This window comes from Pelobates fuscus, chromosome 9, assembly GCF_036172605.1.
Source record: "Pelobates fuscus isolate aPelFus1 chromosome 9, aPelFus1.pri, whole genome shotgun sequence".
NCBI lineage: Eukaryota > Metazoa > Chordata > Amphibia > Anura > Pelobatidae > Pelobates > Pelobates fuscus.
Genome location: NC_086325.1, coordinates 155046607 through 155066259, shown reverse-complemented (window position 1 = coordinate 155066259; position 19653 = coordinate 155046607). Strand labels below are relative to the sequence as shown.

The 19653-nt window shown below is 41.4% G+C and overlaps 1 protein-coding gene across 8 annotated transcripts in view; it reads left to right on the top strand.

The window, feature by feature from the left end:
* Positions 1-19653, top strand: part of DAB2IP (DAB2 interacting protein) — a 586435-nt gene that overhangs the window by 377504 nt on the left and 189278 nt on the right. The window lies entirely within an intron of this gene.

Sequence of the window (19653 nt, the reverse complement as noted above, 5' to 3'; positions counted from 1 at the left end):
ATAGGCATAAGGCTATCCTAACTATAAGATAAGGCCAGGGACTAATGAAAGTATTTAGAAAATTGGGCAGACTAGATGGGCCGAATGGTTCTTATCTGCCGTCACATTCTATGTTTCTATGTTTCTAGTCCACCACATCTGGCTTGCTAAAGGTTGCCTACCCCTGCTCTAGCAGAAGGTTGGCCTAGGGTGCTAGCGAATCCCCCAGCTTTGTCGAATTGTTTGCACCTACGGAATCCTTACAACATAATCTGTGTGTTAAGCAGTATTGTTTATGGTGTGTTGAGTGTCCTTGTAAAATATATAGAGTGCTCCCTTGCAAATGCCCTTTAACTCCCCCTTGTTTGACAATACATTTTCCTATTGGATACACTGCTCCCATGTGACATCAGACAGAGGTCACTGCAGAGATATTAATTTGTTCCATGATGTATCATGGGAAATGTGATATTGTAACAGACTTGGTCATTACTGCTACATAGAAACTGCTCATGGGAGTGCAAGATTCGATTTCCTCTCCTAAACCAAGGTCATAAACAAACTGGGGTGCTAGGATCATCTATCTCTGACCGGAACAACCGCTGCTTTACAAATAGGAAACGGTCTGCGTTTTTCTTTTTGTTACCCAATGGATATCCCTATAATTTTACTCACTGTGCTACCCTCCATCCTAAATAACATAATTACATGTCTGTGTACTGCAATGCAAAACATCTTTGGACCTGCTAGATCTTTGTTTAAAATAAAATATGGATGCAAGTATTATTCAAAGCACAATTAAGAATTTATGTCATTATTTTGTTCTGTCCTTTATGACATCGGTTTCAATTAAAGAACAATACTTTTGACAAGACCAAACTCCCCAGCAGGAATCTGAGATTTTTTTTAGTGACTTTAATATTAGGATTTTTACAATTAACAAATACAGTAACACAGACAGTGCTCAATCTATTAGCGTTTATCCAGGAAGGAGTGATGAGGCTCACTTCACTAAGCAGACTGTCATTCGTCTTCGACTTCGACTGTTAAAATATCCTTTTTCATGGCATTGTGATACTGTTTTTCGTTATCCAGTTGGAAGAATTACCCTTTGTCCATTATAAAAATTCTTAGTACGATAAGAAACCACTAACGACTAATCACAGGAGGTGGGAACAACAAGGGAACCCCCTAACCCATGCAGCACCTATCCACAACCCCTAGACGCAACCACTACGAAGCGAAAAACAGAGGACAGATAATGGGAACAAAAAACACAGCCCAGACCACAACCACCAACATCAACGCATCCTAAAAAACGCCACACCGAAGCCACAGCAACAATCACCACTCCCCGCCCATACCTGTGCCCACGCTACCACAGCAGAAACACAATAGTCCCCCATACAACACCCCCCTCCCCTCACAACAGAACAGATCAGTGACCACACGGAAAGACCACACACACGGAATGAAACACACCCATGGTGACGAAGCACACAACCTACAGAGATGGGGGACCACAATCCCAGACCCCCGCCACAACCACAACCCCACATTCACGCTCTAACCCACCCAACCCCACCTACCAAAGAGACAAAAAATTAACAAACATTGAACTGACCGCAACCGTGGAGGAGGATGACTCCCAACCACAAGAACCAACAGACTCCGGGACACACAGGGACCACAGATCAGGCTATGAACCTCTGATCTTCGTCCCTCCCCCCCCCCTCCCCCACAGACCCATAGAAACACCCGCTACACCTACCACCAAAACACAATCCCTTACTACTACCACATAGATGCTATTTGGTGGAAATGTACAATTAACCCCAAAATGTTTTTTTGTTTTTTTTGTGTTCGTTCTTTGTTCGCTTATCACATGTCCAAACAAGGGAGAAAAACCTGACCGAAGGAAGCAGGGAGGCATCACCCATACGGGGACCCTTTTACCTACCAACACGTCCTCACCCTGATATTTAAACATAAAAACCCTCGCACCCCGACAATGGGCTTCTGCGCAAGCCCCTGCATTAACATTAATATGTAACTCTGACTCGATGCCACACTGGTTGTAATCTGTTACTATTATGATGGTTTAACTCTCGTTGCAACATTATCCTATAACATAAAATGTGCATTTATTGGTATATGTTGATTGATAGCTGTTCTGGCTTTGCCAGCCTTCCTGTATTTTTCATGCACTATTAAATAAAGAATTATAAAAATAAAAAAAATTCTTAGTACGACCACTTCACTTTAATTTTTATTCACTTCTGACTGATAAGACTGCGGAGTAAAATGAGTGCATTATCATTTATATCGGTGATCGTTAAAGGACCACTATAGGCACCCAGACCACTTCAGCTCAATGAAGTGGTCTGGGTGCCAGGTCCCTCTAATTTTAACCCTGCAGCTGCAAACATAGAAGTTTCAGAGAGACTGCTATGTTTACACTAGGGTTAATTCAGCCTCTAGTGGCTGTCTCACTGACAGCCGCTAGAGGCGCTTCCACAATTCTCACTGTGAAAATCACAGTTAGAAGATGCTGACATCCATAGGAAAGCAATGAGTAATGCTTTCCTATGGGCGGTTTGAATGCGCGGGCGGCTATGGCCACGCATGCGGAGCTGAAGTCGGCAGGGGGAGGAGAGGTCACCAGCGCCAAGGGAGCCCAGCGCTGGAGAAAGGTAAGTGGCTGAAGGGAAGAAGAAATATCCAGGCACACCTTAGATTTCTTCTAAAAGACCGTCTTTTTTATTTGAAACAAGGAAGTGGAGCCAATGTTTTGGTCATCTCAGCCTTTATCAAGTAACTTGATACTTTGTCTACTTGATAAAGGCTCACAGAGGAGCCGAAACGTTGTACGTTGTCTCCACTTCCTTGTTTCAAATAAAAAAAGACTGCCTTTTAGAAGAAACCTCAGGTGTGCGTGGATATTTTTTTTCTTTCGTTTGATGGCTTCAGGGATTGGCCCTCCCTTTCTGGAGCACCCTGCAGGAAGTATCCCCCCTTTTTTATTTTTGCATTACACTCTTGTTTTTTTTGTGTGCAAATAATTTCGATCCACGGCAAGCATTATAGGTGATGTAGAGATCTGTGAGATGAGGCTGTTATGAAGAGAGTGCTTGGTTCCGCCTTATCCGTGGCATTTACTCTTTAATTGCTCCTTCACTGCTGTGTAATATCTCCATGTTTTGTGTAAACCGGGAGCAGCATCATTCATATCCTCCAATCTGACCAAATATTGTAAAGGTGTTACCAGTGAATATCCATCTCAAGGTCTAGCGTAGTGACAGATAATTACGATCTTGTGATGGCAGAAATCCCATGAATCTCTCAACTTGCCTTGGGACTTTAATTCCGCCCTCAGGATTCACAGGATTGCTTACTGAATGGGCAGATTCTCAGCCAATTATCAATGCCTTGGGGGTGGGTGAGCAGATTCTCAGGATGTAGGGGCCTCAGACTCCCACGTTGCTACTTTTTTTCCACCAGAACATTCTAATTGAAATCCGCTGCTTGAAAGGGGGTGACTTAGTGGTATATGTTTAGGTTCTGGTAGATTAGGGATTTTACTACATTCAAATATAATCACGTTTTAATGCTTCCCAACAGTGCAGGCTGGCAGTACTGAACTCTAGGGGTAAATGGCTTAAAATGGGTATAGCCCATCTACCTATACATTTTATTACTTTCATTGCGAGCGCACCTATTTTGTGCGTAGGGTGAGTGCTATTGGCGCCTTCGCGTTCCCATCTGCTGCATCCAACCCTTTATTGTCACACAGATCATTAGCCATAATGTCTAATGTGTAAACTCTACTAGTAAAGAAGACGGGAAAAAAAATAATAATTTGACCACTAACCAGGAATTTGTATTAAGAAAGAAAAAAAAAATATATATATATTTTGTATTTAAAATTCAACAATAAATAAATAATACAAACTAAAATTCCTGTACACATTAAAACCCCTTCCTTAATTTTCCATTTTTAAATGTCAGCCCGCACCTGACAATCCGAGAAACGTATGAATTTCCTAGTGTTTTGCAATGCATTTCTCCTAGGCTATACTTACTAATTACCACTGCTCCAGGACAATGAAATGTTGAACAATCTCTGGACGGAATGGCTAATACAAGAAAGTTGGTTTTAAATGCCAGAGGGAGTAGACATGCCGCATTCATTTAAATTCAATTATTTTGCAGGAACACACAAAATATCTAGAACTGGGTCAATGTTGCACTGTGCCTATGACAGACTGACTTGATTTATCTTCAGGCTGTAGACTGTTGTTGAGTACCAATTAATTGCTTGTTGGCGCTGCTTCTGCATGGCATTGTGGGTAAAAATGGTATAAAGGTGAACTGAGGAATCCTGGTTAGCCTGCTGTAGGATTATAATCTGTCAATGCCATTTTATATTAGGAGGAGGTTTGGGATGTCTGGCTCATAACTGCAAATTTGAATTCACATTTATATAATTTAATCTAATTTTCATAAAAGACTCTGTCCCAGCGGGGGATTATTACTACCCTACTAGTGCATAAATTAAAGGGCCACTCTCACGTTAAGTCATTACATTGCAAATGTAGAGCATAGAATAAAACTATACGTTGAACAAGCAACGGTACCTGCCAACTGGCCTAAATCCACAGGGACTGTCAAAATCAGGGTCCAAGTTCTGCTGTTCTTGGCGTCTTATTTTAAGAATATACATATATTAATGGGCATTATGTAAATCTTAATTATCTTTTCTTTTCATTTACTGTGTAGTTGGAGACTTGGCCATCTAGAACCAAATCTGTTGTAAACAATCCCTGAGATCAGGAAACATTTAAGGGACTTGGCCATCTAGAACCAAATCTGTTGTAAACAATCCCTGAGATCAGGAAACATTTAAGGGACTTGGCCATCTAGAACCAAATCTGTTGTAAACATTCCCTGAGATCAGAAAATATTTAAGGGATTTGGCCATCTAGAACCAAATCTGTTGTAAACAATCCCTGAGATCAGGAAACATTTAAGGGACTTGGCCATCTAGAACCAAATCTGTTGTAAACAATCCCTGAGATCAGGAAACATTTAAGGGATTTGGCCATCTAGAACCAAATCTGTTGTAAACATTCCCTGAGATCAGGAAACATTTAAGGGACTTGGCCATCTAGAACCAAATCTGTTGTAAACAATCCCTGAGATCAGGAAACATTTAAGGGACTTGGCCATCTAGAACCAAATCTGTTGTAAACAATCCCTGAGATCAGGAAACATTTAAGGGACTTGGCCATCTAGAACCAAATCTGTTGTAAACATTCCCTGAGATCAGAAAATATTTAAGGGATTTGGCCATCTAGAACCAAATCTGTTGTAAACATTCCCTGAGATCAGAAAATATTTAAGGGACTTGGCCATCTAGAACCAAATCTGTTGTAAACATTCCCTGAGATCAGAAAATATTTAAGGGACTTGGCCATCTAGAACCAAATCTGTTGTAAACAATCCCTGAGATCAGGAAACATTTAAGGGATTTGGCCATCTAGAACCAAATCTGTTGTAACCCTTCCCTAAGATCAGACAATATTTAAGGGACTTGGTAAAGATAACACCTGGTCATACTAATCTTACCCGGGCAGGTCTCCTAAGAAATGAACGCATGGGCCCATTGTTTTAGAGATAATTCAGACTACAAAAGTGGACGGGTGTATAGAAGGTTCAGTAGGAAAAATACGCGTACTGACTCAGATCAATACTCAACGTCAGAGTATGAGACATCTGACACAGACACTGAAGGGTCAAGTACAGGTTCAATACCTTCCAGTGCCACCCAAACCAAAGGTATCCTAAAGAAAGGGGTGGCTTTTTTAGGCCAAACCCCCCCGAGAGGGGGAAACACAACCACAGTACAGACAAACAAGATACAGGGGGAGGGCGCGCAAACGGTATTGAACAACAGTAATAAAGTCATCAATCTCTCCAATAAGGCACTCACTGAATCCCAGAATAAGGTCCTGGCAAAAGGGCTATCCTTTGTCCCTGTTCCTCCATTCAATAAGTTTGAATGGATTAAAGACATCCATCTATTTGGGAGGAGGTTGGCCCTACATAAATTCTTTCTTATAGAGAAGGAAAAACGAGCCAAAGACTTGGGTTTCAGTGTAAGGGAATACCAATGCCTTAGTGAATTGGTATCCCTACTGGAGGAGAACGATGACTCATCCCTCCTGCCATACACTGATCTACGACATAAAAGCAAGTTCACGCCGAACATAAAGGATTTTAAGAACATTGATATGTTCGTAGAATCAACCTGCAACCTGGTAAATGAGCTTAAGTTGGATTCCCTCCAACCTCGACCACATAGCAACCTCTCCAGAAAAGAATGGCAGGCCCTATGTGACTTACAGAGTGACGATGACATCATCATTAAGCCAGCAGACAAGGGGGGCAATATTGTGGTTCTAAATAAGGCACAATATATACAATTAACCCTTAATATATTGAAAGACAACACCACGTATAAACTATTGAGTACAGACCCCTCAGTCAAATTCTTGCTGACCTTAAAGAACCTTTTGGATGAAGCATTTGATAGCAAGGTCCTGGGCAAAGATGAATATACATTCATTTATACAAAAAGCCCGACTGTGTCTACATTCTACTGCTTACCAAAGGTTCATAAACAGTATAAAACCTTAACAGCCAGACCCATTGTGTCCGGTTCGAATAATCTAACCTGTAAAGCGAGTATCTATTTAGATAAGATCCTTCGCCCATTTGTAGAAAGATTACCCTCCTACTTAAGGGATACGAAGGACACCTTGAAGTGTCTAGCCTCCACCAACCTACCTAAAGAGGCCATCTTGTGTAGCCTCGATGTGGAGGCACTATACTCGTCAATTCCACATTCTCTTGGGCTGAGACACATCAAAGATTACCTGGAAACACGAGGATCTGTCCACCAATGTCACACCTCGTTTGTACTGGACCTGTTGCAATTTGTCCTAACCCACAATTTCTTTTTATTCGATGGTCAATATTACCACCAGGTGCAGGGCACAGCTATGGGTACATCTTGTGCCCCATCATATGCCAACCTGCACCTGGGATGGTGGGAGGAACATGTGGTATTCACTAGCAGTAACAGCAAATACACCAACCACATATTCCTGTGGAAGAGGTTTATAGATGACATCTTGGTGGTTTGGACAGGCACAAAGGAAGATTTTACGTCCTTTGTGGAGAGCCTGAACTCCAACGATCTTAATTTAAAGTTCACGATGGAAATAGGTGGCTCATCCATCAACTTCCTTGACTGTACCTTTAGCACCTCCCACAAACAAACCTTTGAGTCAACTCTGTTCAGAAAACCCACCTCAACTAACACCATGCTGAGGTGGGAAAGTCACCACCCGACTGCATTAAAAAGGGGCATCCCCATTGGCCAGTACCTCCGCTTGAGGAGGAACTGCTCAAGTGAAGATGACTTTATTATCCAAGCCAAGTCACTGAGAACAAGGTTTAAAGAGAGAGGATACCCTAATCGCTGTCTAAAACAAGCATACCAAAGAGCGCTATACAGCGATAGAACGGAACTCCTCAGAGACAAACCTGTTCCCAATGAACAAGCCCCTACTAGATGCATAGTGAACTATGACTCAGGATGGGACCAAGCAAAAAGAATAATGAGTAGGTTTTGGCCACTCCTTTCTCAGGACCCCCACCTTAAAGGGATTGTAACCCCATATGTGTCCCTCACAGCCCGTAGAGGTAAAAATTTAAAAGAATCACTAGTACCAAGTCACTTCTCCACCACAAAACCTGGCCGGAGTTGGCTATCTGTACAAGGCACGTACAAATGTGGCAAATGCGTGGCATGCAGGTACATACTAAAGGATTCTAAGCACCTCACGGACTCTAGTGACAGGGTGGTCTGCGATGTCAAACTGTTTTTTAACTGCAGCACCAAGGGGGTGGTCTATCTTCTAGTGTGTACATGTGGCCTCAGATACGTGGGCAAAACGATTCGGCCCCTTAAAAGACGTATCATGGAACATGTACACTCAGCTAGAAACCAAAGGGACACCCCTATAGCAAGACATATAAGAGACCAACACTGTGGAGATCCAGTAGGGGTCAGGTTCGCTGGGATTGAAAAAGTGACCATTGGTCGCAGAGGTGGTGACTTGGATCACACTCTCCTAAAAAGAGAGTGCTACTGGATTTTTAGATTCAAATCATTGGCCCCCAATGGACTTAATGAAGGGTTCACTTTTACCCCCTTCATTGATCAATAATAACACAGGGAAACCATATATATTCTTCATTTTTTAATACATATGTATATATCATTTACCTAGTCTGTACATACTTTATTTTGTTCACTTAATCTTAGTCTAAGCATCGTTGGTTATTTCGTACCCCAATTACGCAGGTGGAGCCACATTACAAGGAATTATATCCATCCAATGGCTTGTATCTATAGTTCCTCGAATTTGGGACTATTCTAATATCGACATTATGGTGTTATTTCCATTGATATATTCTTGAGCCGTAATATATAAAGATCCACGCCCATGTCATGACTCAGATTGAGTAAAGCCCCTGAATATGGGGGACTTTACCGAGACTGTCATGTCATTTCTCGAGGGCTGCTTGCTATTTCACAACCACTAAGTAGCTGGAGTCTCTATGTGTGGATACACTGTGGAGTGTCTCATCTCCTTTTCCATAGTTTGTGCGATACCAGCACACACATGGTTAACGGACACACTGCAGCCGATCCACCAGACGTACACCAATAGTAGGAGGAGTTGTCAGTAGGGGCGGGGCCTCATCCGCGATCAGCCAATCCCGACGTGATCGCGGTATACACACTCCCAGCATGAACTAAACAGAAGGGGCTACTTAAGAAGCCCGCGATGCTGTGACTCACTGTTTAAGCCTCAGACGAAGGCGCGTTTTGTAGCGCCGAAACACGTGTTAGGTAGCAGAAAGGGGGGACAAGTTCTGTCCAGACACCGACCAGTTTAGAGTCTCGATTTTTCAGCAAGCTAGTTTAAGCAGCAGTAGGATCCTGTACAGCTTAGCAGGGGAACGGGGGCACTGGGGGCAGAGGGGACTACGGGGGTTTCAATCGTTGGTCAGTTTGTGCAATCTATTTTGCTAATCAGCCTTTTGCTTAGGGCTGTCAACTAGACCTTCTATATACTCACCTTTTCTCCCTCTCACTGTTTGTCCGTCCCCTGGTGACAGCATTACTATGGATACTATGCAATCTGCCACTATGTATCCGTGTATATACTAGCTGCTGGCTCTGTGAAAGCCTTCCTATCGTTACCTCCTGTTACAAGTGTGTACTATTCTTGCCACAAGCAAGCACTCTCTATATCAGCAGGTTCTATGTGTAGCGTTTATAGGAATGGCTACTTTAATTTGATATCGAATTTCATTTATATATTTTTTTTTTTTTCTTGCAAATCCAGCTGGGTTTGCTCAGATGAGACGCACTGTACTGGTTGGGGGGATTTACAGCTCTATCCAGCTTTATATATCCTTTAGGTGATACCTTCAGTTTATTTATCCCCATCTGGACGTTTGTCCCCCCCCATTTTAAGTTTACTTTTGTTTTCCTGTTCTTACTCCCTATTGGAGTTTTTTATTACAGCACTATTAAAGGTTATGTTTTATAACTTCATTGTACATATGTATATAGTTATGCACTAGGGGGCGCCCTTTCTCACTTGACCAGTTCAAGTATGTCTTTCTACTAACACATGTATGTGAGGGTTATCCCCTGTTTTTTGGTCGCCCCTCAACACACACCCAATTGCACCCCCCTAGGGGGACGCAACTACTCTACCTATACGTTGAACAAGCAACGGTACCTGCCAACTGGCCTAAATCCACAGGGACTGTCAAAAAACTGTTGTAAACATTCCCTGAGATCAGAAAATATTTAAGGGATTTGGCCATCTAGAACCAAATCTGTTGTAAACAATCCCTGAGATCAGGAAACATTTAAGGGACTTGGCCATCTAGAACCAAATCTGTTGTAAACAATCCCTGAGATCAGGAAACATTTAAGGGACTTGGCCATCTAGAACCAAATCTGTTGTAAACAATCCCTGAGATCAGGAAACATTTAAGGGACTTGGCCATCTAGAACCAAATCTGTTGGAAACATTCCCTGAGATCAGAAAATATTTAAGGGATTTGGCCATCTAGAACCAAATCTGTTGTAACCCTTCCCTAAGATCAGACAATATTTAAGGGACTTGGTAAAGATAACACCTGGTCATACTAATCTTACCCGGGCAGGTCTCCTAAGAAATGAACGCATGGGCCCATTGTTTTAGGAAGGGTTTGCTGGAAGTGTCTATCTAAGACGCTATAATCAAAATCTATTAGATAAAGTGTTTGTCTTCATATCTTCGATAAAACCTCTTTTCTTTCCATTGAACCTCTGGTCAGTTGTTCAAAGGTTTGCATGATAGAGATAAGTTATCTTTATGATAATGTGATTGGTTTGGTGTAATTAAATGAGCAGTGCTGTTACAATGTTCTCCACAAACACTGCTTCCAGTTCATCTAACAACAATTCTCATACCTTCTTAATCCACAAGAAATTCCACAATGTGTTTTGTTCAGGATGCAACGGTTTATGAGAGATAGAGAAGACTCAAAGAGAGATATACACACAGAGAGATAGAGAAGACTCAAAGGAATTACTTAAAATGGATAGGAATGATTAGAGGTTTGGAAATCAAAACCCACAAAGCAAATGTGTTCATGTTTTTGTCTTGATGCACATGCGCAACATCCTTCCAATGCTTCCCTTCTTTTTCATGCACGGTGGAAGCAGACACCTGAACTGCTAAAGGACACTATGACTTTAAGAGCACATTAGTGCTATTGTGTTCCTTTAAATTGCCCGAGAGCTGGGCTACAGGAAGTTTGTGTAACCCACCCAGGCCTGGAGAGTCAGTACAAAGTGTCTGGAGTTAGCTTGCTGTATGTGTTGATACCAGGCGTAAAAAGTGCTCAAAGCTGATATCGCCAGCCAGGAAGAGACCGATAAACGGGAATGACACCTATTTAAAATGGAAGGCTTCGGTCTTGCACCATAACCACTTTAGTAAGATGAAGTGGTTATGATGCTTAGAGTGACTCTTTAGTAAAAGCAAAGTTGCAAGAGTTCATATGCAATCATCCTCCATTGTGAATAGTTTGACTATTAGACTAAATCCATAAATCTGTGATATACTATTAAACAATCGCACATTTCTTGTGATTTTTATTTTTTTCTTATCCAGATGTCAAGGAAAGTTAATGAGGCACATTATGTCACCCTAATAAAAGAGAACAGATATCCCCTGTAATATATATAGTACACTTATGACAGCCTGATATATTTTCTCAATACATAGTTTTTCTGCCTATTTAGTCCCAGCTTTAAATTGAATAATATATTGTATTTGGCCTGTACCAAAAGGCAAGCAGCCTTTGTTCCCTATTGTTTTTTACCACCTAACGACGAGTTGTTTTGGAAATGTGAAGATATTATTGACTTGTTGTTTTGACCAAGGTATTAGATCTATAGCTATTTTTGTTTTTCTATATTAACATATTCTAAATCCCCCACTTAGTTGGCCCAGGATTTTTTTTATTTTTTTTAAAGCTATGCTTAATTTCAGTAGCTACTAATTTTCTGTATGTGTAACTCTCAGGTTGACAAAGGGTAGGGCTTTAGTCAAACTTCACTGCCATTGTCATCTTTGTCATTGGCCCAGGGTCGTTTTACTCGCCTCTTTCCAGCTCTGATGTACATCCTGTAGCTGCACGACATGGCCCCTTAATGTTAACTCTTGCTCGAGAGTTAATTCGGGTCAGTGGAAGCACCAGATCCCCTATTCTGCATGCCCAAAGCCTGTATTTTGTCCATGTCCATTGGTTTCCCCATGTCTTTGGCTGTGGGCTGCAGCACACACCTAGCTATGGGCAAAGAATAACATTTTCAGGCACGGCCGTCTTAGATATTTGAAGATGGCGATACCTAGAAAAAAGACCCAGAGGGACTGGTATTCCATTAATATTGATGATTAAAGTGGATCACAAAGTTTGAGAATGGTTGGGTGGCGTCAGGGGACACGGATCCATCAGCTGGGCTACCCATATTGGTGACAGATCCGCTTTAAGTGCATCAAGGATTTTATTATATTTCTTATTCCTGAATTTAAATAAACCACCAATCATGTATTGAAATTATGGATTTGCTACCAATTGCCTTGTATACAAAGCTTGTTTCCCGAACATAAACAAGAGCCCTTTTCTCTGTAGAACTTGTTGATTTTTGTTTTGGAGTGAGGACTTGATGCTGCAAGTGTTTGCAGAGCTGTACAAAGGACAGAGCAGGATGGGTGTAAATGTAGCATTGCTATACGGTGCCCTGTCCTGGACCTCTTCAATGGACCCTGCTTCTCATTGTGAGCCAGACAATAACACTGACATAAGAACCAGGAATTCATATTGCTCATCACACTTATCCGAGTATTGAGAGAACAGAACCCTCTCTTTAAAAGCTCCTTGTGATCAAAGCCAGTTTCAGCTGCACATTCTTGTCTTTATCTACTGTATCTATGGTCCTTAAAATACAATTTATGCAACAGTACCATCACAGTGTATCCATCACCTTCAGAGAATCATTTTATCCTGCTCCCCTGAGTAATACACACATTTCTTTTAGCTTTTATTACCGATCGTGATATCTATTTTTCAATAGATTGAATAGTCACATAAGGATTTATCTGCCAACCTTTAATATCTTTCATTGAGATAGTTCAGTTGGTTCACACACTGACTCTCTATTACTAAAAGGGAAGTGTCATTTCCCAGTATTGTAATAGTATGTTTACTTATTCCCTGTGTGTATCAAGTATATGTTTGGATTTCCACATTTAGTTTTCATTTTCACACCACTGTACTTATCTCTGTATTGAAATGGAGTGTCGTCATCTTGTCTCCTTGTCAGTCATCGTTGTCACTGTTGCTTTTTTCTGTCTTTGAGTGTAATATGTGGAGAAGAATAAACTGAAACAATGTTTCTATTTCTTATACGCCAATGCAAGTTGTGCCCTGGTTGTGCCTAAACTGAACTGAATTGTGATGGTGATTGCTAAATCGTTTATACACATACATGAAAAAAAAAGCCTTAAAGAAACACTCCTAACACCTAATGCACTTTCTATCGTTTTTAAAAAGTGCAGATTTCAATAGAAATTGGCACTTTTATAAATTAACCTGGTTACACCCCCTTGGCTGTCAATCAGACCACTGGTCCTGTTACTTCCTGATTGCTTAGCTCAGTGGAGCTAAACTCAAGAGTCAGACAATTGCCCAGAGCACTTGCCTTGTAAAGACTTCATTGAGCTGCATTGTGAAATCTGTGATTAAACAACAGAAAGTCTGTGCAGGGTTCTAAGGGGTTTGCGAAGACTGCAGACGAGAGATCTGCAGCTTTCACAGTATTTTATTTTTATCTCAAATGAAAACATGCATAATAACATAAATGCATGTTTTCATTGGGGGTATATATGCTGAACAGTAATTTTAAAAATAAAATATTTGTGTTATTGGGCAAAACAAGTTATTGGCCATTGTCAATGTTTTATTTAATGGTATATTTTCCAGAGAAGTGACCATTCTCCTTGAAAAAAGTATATTTTTTCTTTCAATCTAAACTTTCTTCTACGTGATACGATTACAGTTCCAATACATTTTTTTTTTTTTTTTTTTTTTTTTAATTCTTTATTTTCTTTGTGCAAGGAATAACAAAGCATCAATCAATGCCACAACAGCATTTTCAAAAGCATAAACAGCATGGGTTTACATATATGGCATGAGGGTTTCTGCACATTTTTTTTTGATAAGATATGAACTCGCTATTCCGTCATTAATGCCTTATTAAGTCGATTGTCGTATGAGAGGCAGACAAAGCTTAAAATAAGAATAGCAAAACTAAGCTGGGTGCATGTTGGTCTTCCATAATGTATACTTCAGTCGTCTGAGTACAATAGCTTAGGGTTGGTGAATGTGTTTAATTTCGTCGCTTAGACCTCGGGCCCTAGGAGCAGTCTTGCTTCATTCGCTTAACTGTGCTCTGGTATGGCGTGTATGTTTTATGTGGTAGTGAGCAGTGACTGGCGGTCCGATCAGTCCAGTCGTAGAGAGACAGGTGGGTCATGTGTGGAGTGTTATGTCCATCTCTAATGAGGTCGCGTTGCCTATGTAGATTAAGTGTGCCTATTCTAGTCCTGCATGTGTCCCTAGTCAGGTTAAACATCATTTAATCATGTATTTATGAGTTCAATAAGTAGTGGACACTTAGAGACAAGCTGGTGAGATTCATATGCTGGGTGTTCATAATTACGGTGTGGTCCATAGGCAGGCATCTTGATGGGGTATAGCACCAGGCATTCTGTCTCAGGCTTTGGTGGCATAAAGTTCCTGAGGGGAAGGTGGCGAAAGGTAAGTCTTTCATTTAGACCAAGTCCCTCTTCAGACGGACGGGATCTGTCTCTCCTCTGCAGCTGCTGGTGTGTGTTGTCAGGACGCTCAGGCTGTAGTGCTGGGCGAGACTTCTGCTTTACCCACTCTGCTTGCGTTGGTGTCTCTGGCAGCGGCAATGTGGACGGTGTACATTGCCCTCTTCCTGTGTTGGCGTGTCCCCTAGTGCAGCGGTAGTTGTGGGACGCTACTTTCTCTCTGGGGCGGTATGTTGCTCTGCTTGCAGAGGTGAGGGTGTTCTGGGGACCCGCAGTCGGGCTCTGATGGGCTTGCCTCTGCTGGGGTAGGCGGCCTGCTTAGAAACAGGGGTGCTTGTGGTGAGCCGCCATTATGGATGAGCAGCTTGGGGAGGTACTGGTCTGGGCTCCATCCCACGTGGCCTCCGCCATCTTGGCGTCCGTGTTTGGTGCGCGGGTTATGGTGGCCTTGCTGCTTCGCTTGGCAGACCTGTCGGTGGTCGGGTCCCGAGGGTGAGGACCGGGATCACCCCCCCGGTCCATAGGGGGGGGTGCGGGGCCGGTTCCCCCACAGGTCTGACTCTGAGCGCCGGATGGAGTGCGGCAGGGCAGCGGCCGTCCGCCCCGCTCGCCTCCGGAGTAGGCCGCTATGGAGTCAGGTCGGCTTCCTCCTCCAGGGGACTGAAGCCCGTCGGGCCAGCCTCACCCTGGTTCCAGGGTACTCCGCCCGATGGGGGCCGCCGTCTCCGGTCAATTTAATGCTAAATTCCTGTGTAGTTTCGCCTCAGGCTGCAGGAGCTGGTCCGACATGCGACCAGCTAGCTCGGCGGTCCGGCCCCGCCCCCTCCAATACATTTTTAAAGAGGATACATTGAAAGTACAAACTTCTATTGAGCGTCTAAATATAAATGATATTCATTATTTATTGATACATTAAACACAATGTTTCCACTTCCAAATTATTGTGTATACTTATACAATCTGCATAATTAATAAGGACATTTTGTACCACTGTAGAGTTGTATAACTCCCCCAAATAAAGACTGTCCCAACGTTTCTTCTCTAGAGTCAAAGATCCTTCAAAAAGCACAAGATATGATGCATTGCAAGATGACCAAGAACTTCTAAAGTGCTCTGTCCAAGGCTTGTTAGATGATTTCTACCCATTATTTGTAAATCTCCTTCCCACACTCCAGATGTAGTATCCGGGTCTTCTAATGTTGGGACATATGTAGTTCCTGCAGGATAGAATCCATTGAAGGAGCTGCTTCAGGCTTCCGTCATACACATCTTGGTAACCGAACCACCTGAAATCAGTCTGGTTGGTCTTTGAAATCTTTAACCATCTCTAAACAGACTTTACTTTTATTTGTAGGTTCTTTAAGAATCAAGCAAGCTCCAAAATGATATCTCTACATGTCCAATCCTGCCTTAGACCTGAATGTATCGCTGCAGCATCCTGTCCTAGAGAATGTTACAGGAGAGCTTGTACTGCAGCTGTACATACAGGCTTCGCTGTACCTTTCTTCTAGAAGCTATCGTTTTCTGAATTAGATTCTACCCTATACTACTAATATCCCTCCCTCCCCCCCGATCCTTTCTCCCCATGCTGAATTCATTCACATCCTTTGGCTTTCAGCGGAGCTTCCAAAACTCATCGACCAAACCCCTACGCATCATTAGAAAGCTTTACATGTCTGTTCTTGTGTCCATATCTGTTCATCTTTTACTCTGTGTGTGGCAATCTCTGTTGTGGCAATGTTTGGCTGATATAGCGCGTCGGTCATACAACTAAAATGGATGGATGGAAAAAGGCACTAAACACTGAATCACAAATGTACCTTTTTTTTAAAAGATAAAATAACAGACTAAACACTTTTTTTAAATCTATTTTAACCAAGTAGTCAGGGAAGTCTAAATACTGCTTTAATTCCCTGATAGCTACCTTTTTCGATGTCTTTAAATCATATTTTGCATGATTCCAACTCGGGGTTAATAATCACAGCTATAAGTGATATGTAAAATATTTCTGTTTCCAAATAATTATCTCACCAGGATTGCAACAAAAACATGATTATTGTTTCCTTTGTGTCAATTAACGAGTATCACCTCTCCAGGCAATCTGTTATTTTCTAATTGCAAACGTAATAAAGATACGACAGACTGCAGGCTCCTAAAAAAAAAAAATACAAAAATAAAAAAACTTACAAAGACTTCAAAAGGCAGTGAGCAGCCAATTGTAGGAAAACAGTCCAGTGCATGCTGGGATATAATATGCTCTGTATGATAGACAGGAAGCCAAAAAACAAACATATGAATACATGTTTAACACCGCAAACCTGTTCATAACATAATTAATTTATAAATCTAATCTATGGTGGTATGCTTAAAACAGACCCACCTCTTTAAAAATAATAACGCACAGTGAAACTAACTAGAAAACGAGTCCAACTCGCAGTTTGATGAATTTCTGTAAGGTTCAGGGGACGTGGACTGCTTTATATGACAGGTCAATCCCTTTATCCTAGATCCTTATTGTCATGGGAATGTCCTAGCCCCCCTCTGTGCCAGTTAAAATGGACATTTATCATGTTAATCATTCTCTTAAAAGCAGGCTGTAAGACAATGGGCATCACCTGGGCATAATGGATGGAAACTCAATTAGTAGAAGATGTGGGCTCCCCATCCCTGAGCTGATAAGAGGATGTTTAAGAGCATTTTTAGCACATGGGACATTACGTAAGGATTTTATTTGTTTTTTGTTTGACCTTGCTAGCATCGTTTTATCACACGGACAATTAAAATGCTTGAAATTTAGATGTTTGCTGTGTGCTGTGACCAACTGATCTGGTTTGGGAACTGCTTAATGCCGGCATCCGTATTGGAGAATACAGGAATATCATACTAACATCCCTCGGTAATGGACACCTTACCCAGGTGGTATATCAGTAAGCACCCAGAATCTTAGTGTAGTCCCTTAGGGCAGCTGTGCCTTGCTAAAGTCCTATAGGCATTGGGTAATGCGATTCAGCAATACACCATCCATCCATCCTTTTTTATTTATTTATTTATTTTTAGGCTTATAACATACACATTTTGGTTCAATAAATAATATAATCCCTTCTTCGTGGATGGATGTTAACAAGACTGGCAGGTGATTAACAGATGTTCGTACTGTCAAACTCATTAGTACTCCGTCAAATTTACAAGAGTGTACAACATCGTTAATTCTGCTGGGAATAGATCCTGCGACCCCAAGGCTTGAATTAGACCCAGCCTGAGTGAGGCAGATAACCAATCGGAAAACAGATGCACTTTGTATAGAGACAGTGAGATGTAGACTCTGGGCAAGGTGTATGTGGCCATCAGGCCAAGCTTTGTCTGGGCTCCCAACCATACTCTGGATTGAGACTGTCACCATATCCAGAGCCGTTTACAGGGAAATTTCCTGAGAATTCTGAGTATACTTAAAGTGAATTTCAAATTTAAAGCATTGGTAGTTTAACTGAAAGCGTAGCTGGCTTAGAGAATTTATCTAGGTTGGATATTGTGACTTTAAGTTTGAGATTTACTTTGAATTCTCATGTTAGTAAATAAACCCTGTATTGTTTTATTCAGATCACGTGCCCCTAATATAAATCTCCACTACCAGAACCTGTTCAAACCTCAGGATTGTAGGTTCTTCTCCCTGCAGGAACTAGTTGGCTATTCTTCCTAATAAGGGAATTAGAAAAAAAAATCTATTTTCAGTATTTTGGCCTTAAATTTGAAATTCTTTTTGAATTCCTTGCAATTCATGCTTGCATAACCCCATAATTGTCTAAATTGAAAAAAGAAAAAGACTACAGTTCGAGTTCATCCGTGAAGTCCATTTTTATTTAACTATTGAGTTCCGTTGTAATAATCATGTTTAGTTTGACAAACTAAAGGACTAGAAGCACACACACACACATGCACATACTAGAAGCACACACACACATATACACACACACACACACACATACACAGGACTAGAAGCACATACACACACACACACATACACTGGATGGGGGGAACTTACCCTCTATACGTCTAAATGTCTGAAGCCCATAGAAGAGGCAGATGCTGTAATATTTGGATGCATCAAAGGGTTAAGTGCACAAGGTTTGCATGAGGTTTTACACTTATAGGGGAGAATCCCAAGAGAGAGATTTGGGCTTTGTCTAATCATTGTAAGAACATCTTCTGATAGATAGTTGAAGGGATTAAAGGGACACTATAGCGTTAGGAACACATATGTAAAAAAAAAAAAAGCTTTACCTATCTTTTGCCCAGCACTGAGTCTCACTTGGTGCTCCTGCATGCTCCACCCCTTGTGATGTCATCAGTGTGCCTCCAGGATGATGCCCTCTCTGCCAATGATTCTGTTCTAGCGAATACTTGAATGCAATGATTCTCTGATAGGCTGTGACGGAGTGCGCATGCACGCATCATCACAGTCCACTTCTGTATGAGAACCAGAAAGGTATCCAGAGGGTTTAATGGCGTGTATTGAAGCCACACTTCCAAATCTTAAAAATGATGAATAGAAATAAATCACATTGGGGACATATTTTAAAGGGGGAACTACTGTGGCCACTATAACAACCTCCATTAGAAGAAGTTGTTATAGTTAGTACAGTGCTCCTTTAACGCCCCTATTTTATAATGCAACGCAAGGGGAGGGGATTCATGGAATTGTCCACACACACCCTCACAATAAAGCATGGCGGCATGCAGAAAATATTTAAATGGGGAATATGTACACTATGCTTGTTAGCATCTTAATAACACCAACTCCATATCTTCTAATCAATTTATTTGAATGCATTATTTTTATACAGAGCCAATGCGCTCCACAGCGCTGTTAACGGTCTGTGCACAATATTTGCATTTTATAAACAATAAGCACATCTTAAAATTGCAGCGCAATTCTGTAGAAATACAAATTTTAAATATATTTATTTAGCATGCTGGAATATTCGACAGCAATCCCAAATTGAACAAACTGCAGCAAAAGCCAATATTTTTTAGAGCCCTGTTACAATATATTTCTAGAAACCATGAGATTTATTAGCACTTTCTAATAGCCTGTTTATCATCATAGACTGTGTAAAAAAGGTTTCATTTTACA